General features: G+C 37.1%; 1 long non-coding RNA gene across 1 annotated transcript in view; it reads left to right on the top strand.

Annotated features, from left to right (window-relative positions):
* Nucleotides 1-6,425, top strand: part of LOC118973283 (uncharacterized) — an 81,415-nt gene extending 74,990 nt beyond the window's left edge. Inside the window, exon 7 of the long non-coding RNA XR_012121052.1 lies at nt 6,006-6,425. This is a non-coding gene — a long non-coding RNA (uncharacterized lncRNA). The remainder of the gene's footprint in view (nt 1-6,005) is intronic.
* The last annotated feature ends 258 nt before the right edge of the window (nt 6,426-6,683 follow it).

The raw sequence follows: 6,683 nt of genomic DNA on the forward strand, positions 1-6,683 counted from the left end.
TGTGCATTGAGCATTGACCCCCCTATACAGAATTTTATTGTGGTTAACAACCATTTGATCAATGAATATGAGAGATGCCCTCACGAAAAAAAAAAAAAAAAAGTACACACTTCCAATTGTAAAATAAATAAGTAACCGGGATGTAATGTATAGCATAAGGAATATAGTCAAAATATCGTAACAACTTGGTATGGTGATAGCTGGTACCTAGAATTATCATGTATATAAATGTTAAATCACTGTGTTGTACACCTGAAACTAATGTAATACTGTGTGTCAACTACCCAATGAAAAATAAAAAATAAAAAAATAAGGGAGAAATGTGGGATTCACATATAAATCAAGTATAAAAATCAAATGAATAATCATATCTGACTTGATTGTTTATAGTTCATGATGTGTGATCAAAACTGAAAGTTTCTGTGATGACTGCCCTTGTACTGTTCACCATGTAAGAACTTACTCACTATGTAAGAACTTTTTCACCATCTAAGAACTTGTTCGTTATGCTTCAGAAGATTGAGACAGTTGAGAATTAGACTTGGGGTTGATTAATGATTGTGCATTGAGTCCTCTATACAGAATTTTATTGTTGTTAACAACCATTTGATCAATAAATATGAGAGATGCCCTCTCAAAAAGAAAAACAAGTAAATAAATAATGTGGGAGTTCCTTTGACCAGTGTATCTAATTAAGATAAGCATATCTCTCAATGACAAATACTAATTTTTTTCTGAAATAGAATACTCAAGTCCTGTGCCATTTTATTTTGTCTAAATAACTGAATAACTAAGTATTAAGTTCAAATAGTACTATTCCAAAATATAGAAATGCAGGGGGGAAAATGAGACTGGAAACAGACAGGATTATTTAAGAAACAACATAAAAAGAAATAATGAAATTACAAGTGAAACAACAGAATGGGAAATATGATAGGAAAACATATTATGGAAGAACAAAGAGAAAAGAGGAAGAAAATCAAGTTGTTCATTCCATTAAGCAAGCTTCAGAGTTAATGAATCTAGTTTCCTGTGGATTATGGCCAAGAGAAAATGAACAGTTTAGGTAACAGCAATTCTCACTGGATGCAGAGGTCCAGAAAATTGCTAAGGCAATAGCAGCTATTTATGACATTCTGAGAAGAAGGGATGTTGGGAATTTCTTCTGATTAAGCAGCTGAGATAATGGCAGGATGCCATCAAATGGTGAAGGTAAGGAGCAGAACATGTCCAGAACTCAGGGGAAATGGAGTCAACGGTAGGTAACCAAGTGTTAGGGAGGCTCTACATGTTTCTTGAATTCGACTGAGTGATGATAAGAGATGTAAAAACAGTACAAAGAAATGTGGAAATTAAAGGAGAAACCCTGTGGTTGCCAGCCTCTATAAAGATGAGACGTGACTTTTAGCGCTGAAGGAAAACTTGGCTTTGAATTCTGACCATATGGGAAAGTTACTTAAATCCCCTGAATCTCAGCTTCCTCACCTGCAGAAAGGAAATAATATTAGAGGATTTTTACAAACTTGAGTGAAATAATTTTATATTATCCCTGCCTCTTTTATAGTAAGTGCTCTATAAATTATAGACCTCTCCCCCTTTCTGTAACTAAATAAGAAATCTTTTTTACAATGGAAAATTAGAATATAAAAATATTAGAAAGCATGAAACAGAAAAAAATTTTAATGGTATTGGTTTGTGTTTGGACTAAAATTAGGTGAAAAATAATTGAAAGGTGTCTGAGATTTATTTCTGTTCTCTAAAAAAATCAAAGAATTGAATTACCTAGCGTAATCCTCCATGAGTATATATTTATAAATTTAGGCTAATCAAAGAATATGATTGGCTTGTACTTATTATATCCAACTCAAACTTATGGATCCTATTTTTTAAATTGTATCTTCACTTGAATATCTCATAGGCATCCCAACCTTTGCATGGTGAAAACCAGTCTCCTGAGTCTCTCAGGATACAGATCTCTTTAGTATTTCTCCCAACAGTACATAGCACCAGGTTCACTTAATTGAAATGCCAGACCTGAGAGGTTTCTTTGATCCATCCTTTCCTTCAGCCCCCACATCCAAGTCACCTTCAGATCCTTGTCATCCTATCTCCAAAATCTGTCCATTGTTCTTCTCTACAGCTACTCTCTGCTCCAAGCCAGTAGCGTCTCCAACCTGGAATGCTGCAGTAGGCTTCTAATCAGTTTCTGATGTTCAGTCTTGGCTTACTTAGTTTATTCTTCACACAGCCATGACAGTGATCTTTTGAAAACATAAATCAGGTCATGCATCTGGACCCTAAAAACCTTCAATGGATTCCTTTTTAATTTACAGTTAAATTTCACTCCTTTCCAGTACCTACAGAGCCCTAAATAGTCTGGCCCATGACTGTTGGTCCACCTCATCTCACCTCACTCTCCACCAAGCTCACAGACCTTTGACAGTTTCTTGAACATTCCAGGCTTTCTTATTCCTGGGCTTTTGTGTTTGCTACTTCCTTTGTCTGAAAGCTCTCCCTCAGCTCCTGACATGTTGACCCCACCCTTTTTTTAGTTTTCAGATGAGCCTTTTCTGAACATCCAATGTAAACAATTCCTCCTTTTTACTTTCAATCACTAACACAACCTTTAATTATTTATTGACTTATTGATTTAGCTTTTACTTATCTATCTCTCCCATTAAAATTAAGGCTTTAACAGGGTGGAGACTGTGTTTGTCTTATTCTGCAGTGTATCCCTTACATTCAGAACTGGCCAGGCACATATTAGATGCTCAATAACTATTTGTGAAATGAAAGAGTGTTTAGTGTATTTCCTACACATCTCTTTGTGTTAATGTGTATGTGTGTAGGGGTATATACATTTACACATGTACTCACTGCTGAAAAGAAAAAGTAAGTGCCCGTGAAAGTGCAATCAAAAGTTTTTCTTCCTTTAATTCTTCCATCATTTTCAAAATATTTGTATTTTGTCATTTCTGTGATTATTCAAGCCAAACATGAAGATTACTTTCTCCCACAGTGATTAACCCCTTCAGGGAAAACATTTTATAAAATTTTTTGTGGTCTTGCCCATGTGAGCACTGGTCTTATGTAAAATTTTTTTTTATTTTGCCCTTTATATTTCATCTCAGTTGGCAAAAATACTGATTGACAGCTTAAAACCCGTGTTGATGTAGAGATTAGGAAACCCCAGCACAGGGTGAGAAATGCAACTAGCTGCTACAAATCTGAAGGCCAACAGAACACCCAGGTCAGATGGTTTAAACATGCCTCTTTACTAATAACTCAGTACAAAGAAGAAAATAATTCCCTTGCTAGTTAGCATGTTTCAAATGGTCTTCAAGATGGTAATAAAGGTGATGAAAACCAGGTGAATTAAACCATTTTTTTGCTGTTGTTGAAAATGCAGGTAGTATTTTCAAATGCAACTGCTATGTTTTAGGGAAAGATAATGATAATATTTTTCTCATTTTACTATTTTGAAACAATTTTTCTTTGGAAAAGTTTGAGGCCTCACACAAATACAAGATATTAGGATAGTTTTTAATACTATTAACACTGACATTATCATTTGTATTAGTTATCAATTTCTGTGTAACAAATTGTTCCCCAAACTTGGTACCTTAAAGCAACAATGTTTATCATCTCACAATTTCTGTAGGTCAGGAATCTGGGCATGGCTTAACTAGGTCCTCTGTTCAGAGCCTCTCATAGGCTGCAATCAAGGTGTCAGCAGGATTGCAGAAAAAATCTCAAAGCTCAAGTGGGGAAAGGATCCGCTTCCATGCTCACTTCCTTGGTTGTTAGCAAGATTTAGTTCCATGTGGACTGTTGGCTAGAGGCCACCCTCTGTTCCTTGCCTTGTGGGTCTCTCCATGGGACAGCTCACAACATGACAGCTTGTTTCATCAGAGCAAGAGAACAGGGCCAAAGGAAAGAGTGCTTTTAAGACTGAGTCATAATCTTCTGTAATCTAATGTCAGAGTGGCAGCCCATCACTTTTGCTATATCCTATTTGTTACAAGCAAGTCACTACTACATCCAAGGGGAAGGGTTTACATAGAGAGTGAACACCAGGAGGGAGGGATCATTAAGCCCATTTTAGAAGTCTACCATACCGTTATTGTTTTCAGCATGCTGATGCAGTATCATATTGTACTTAAGAGCACAAGCTTTGAAGTTGGAGAGAAGACATTGAGTGCCAGATCTATTATTTATTAGCCATGTGACTGGAAAGTTGTTTAACTTTTGTGAGCTCCCATTTCCTAGTCACTAAAAATCTCTCATAGAATCAATCAGAGGACTAAATGAGACAGCAAAGTACACACTTAAAACAGCACAAACATCTCCATGTGATACAAATATACAAATTTAAAATAAGTGTGTAGTTCAGAATAGCCTATCATTTTGATTGCTTAGGTGCCAGAAAATATACAGTCAATCAAAAAATACCAGAGAGGTGGGGACCAAAGGCTCTCTGGATCTGTACATCAAAAATGACTATCAACTTGGTAGGTAGCAATTAGTGGAGAAAGCAGCATCCTTGGAAACCAGTGGTACTGAAAGATGGCTGGTCACAAATCTGGTGATGGGGCATAAGATGTCCAGAAAGGGCTATTATCCCCAGCATCATACTCAAGCAGAAGAGAACAAAATCTCAATACTTGAACTTCAGCATATACCCTAACACTAAACTTTCCTTCTTCTTTGCAGCACCTCTTCCTACCTTCAACAATTTATCCTCTGTTAAAAAAGGGACGTAGATGTTCTACAATTCAAAGATATCTGTATGCATTAGAGAACACCTTTCTCTCTATTTCATGCACTTTAAGGGATAGTATTTGATTTTTTAAAAATTAAGTATTTAAGACTCAGAAGAGTCTCATTTTTATTGTATTTTTATTTTGTGTTTTAGCTGGAATAATATTGATGGTTTTTATATAAAGTCAGTATCTTTTAGAGATGTATACAATACTTAGAGATGAAATACTATACTATCTGGGAATTGCTTCAGATGGTTTAGGGCACTGGTGGGGGCTACAGGGTTAGATAAAACTAGATCATTTCTGAAGCTGGGTGAGGACACAAGGATGTTCATTATACTATTTCCCTTATTTCTATTTGGTTGAAACTTTTAATAATAAAAAATAAAAAAGAATCCTTAGAAAATATCTGTAAGACCTCCTAGATTTTATATGCCTGCTTTTCTTCTCCCAACTCCACCTTAGGTTACAATCCTGACAGTACTTTACTTAAAACCCTAGTGATTGGGAATATGGTTTGGTCCAGACTGCCGTGGTTTGAATCTGGGCTCCAGCACTTGCTGGCATGCATTATTGTACGTGCTGAAAGAGGCAGCATAAACCTTGGACACTCAGTTTCCTTTTCTGTAAAGTGGGAAGAAAAATGCTAATGTCAAACTACTGTGAAAATACAATGAAATAATGACTATTAAATGCAGAGCCTGGCAGGTAATAAATGCTCGTGCAGCTAATAATGACAATCATTTATAAACAAATTCAATCAATTTCTTGTTGACTATTTACTCTATGTAGGGCACTGTTCTAAAAGCTGTTATTGTTCTCAGGTTTAGCAATCAGCTATAAATACACAGAAACACTGAGTAAGAGGAGAAATTTGTAGAAACTGAAGAATGGACAGGGAGAAGAAAGGTGTGGAACAATCACAATGAGGGGAAAACACTAAAGTCATGGGTGTTGGTTCGACTGTTTTCCTCCATTGTCCCTGTTTCTTTGTACAATGACGGAGAGATAAGGAGGCATCTTTGGCTTCTGAAGGACATAAGACTCCATGGGCATAAGATGTCCTTTGAGGGTACTCTTTATAATGGATAAGAACACAATTGCCTGGTTAATTAGAAAAGAAATCTATTTGCCAGCAACCCTTATCCATTCGGCAAGGACAAACCCAGGAGAATTTTTATCTCAAATTCAAAACCTTTGGGGAAAATATTCATGAGGATTTGATGTGCATTTCTTTTTCAGGCTGCATCTAAGGGAAAAGCCCCTTACCTCAGTCACCTGTCTGGGTTGCTCATTTATCCCATAGCCACCATGGATTGAGAAAGATTCCAAAGCAAGGGCAGGCACGAAGTTTTTCCAAGGGTAAAGCTTCAAGGACATGGTGAGTGCCACTCTTCTCCATCTGCAGCTGCCCAGCCCCGTCCCTGCTCACTAATTCTCCCCAACTTCTGCCTCTGGTCAGGGAGCTCAGGCACCCTGGTGTGGTTCCTCCTTATTTCCTTGTCTTCCACTGTCTGCCTGTCCCCTGGCCCACTTGCTCAGGCCCTGCAGCCTTCCTGGCCTGACGCTGTCCACCTCTCTGCTCTCTGGGTCAGTAGTTCTGTGCACCTGCTGTCACCTCATGCCGCGGTGCTGTCAAGAGAAAGCAAGAACAACAATCGTTACTTTGGAGCCTCAGACTCTTAACAGTACTAGAGCTTGGGAGTTGTTTTACACACTAGAAAGGAGAGCAAGTACAAAAAATAATTTTTTTAAGCGTTTTATATTCTTATAATGGGGAAATTTTGTTTAGGGGAGGAATTTCAAGGGATTCCTTTAGAATTATTTTAAGTGTGCTTGAAAGACTTAGAAAAATAAAATCTTTTACATAAGCATCAATTGTGTCATCAGTTCAGTGAGGAGAATGCAGGAATCAGGACT

The sequence above is a fragment of the Manis javanica genome, chromosome 9 (genome assembly GCF_040802235.1).
Source record: "Manis javanica isolate MJ-LG chromosome 9, MJ_LKY, whole genome shotgun sequence".
NCBI classification, from domain to species: Eukaryota; Metazoa; Chordata; class Mammalia; order Pholidota; family Manidae; genus Manis; species Manis javanica.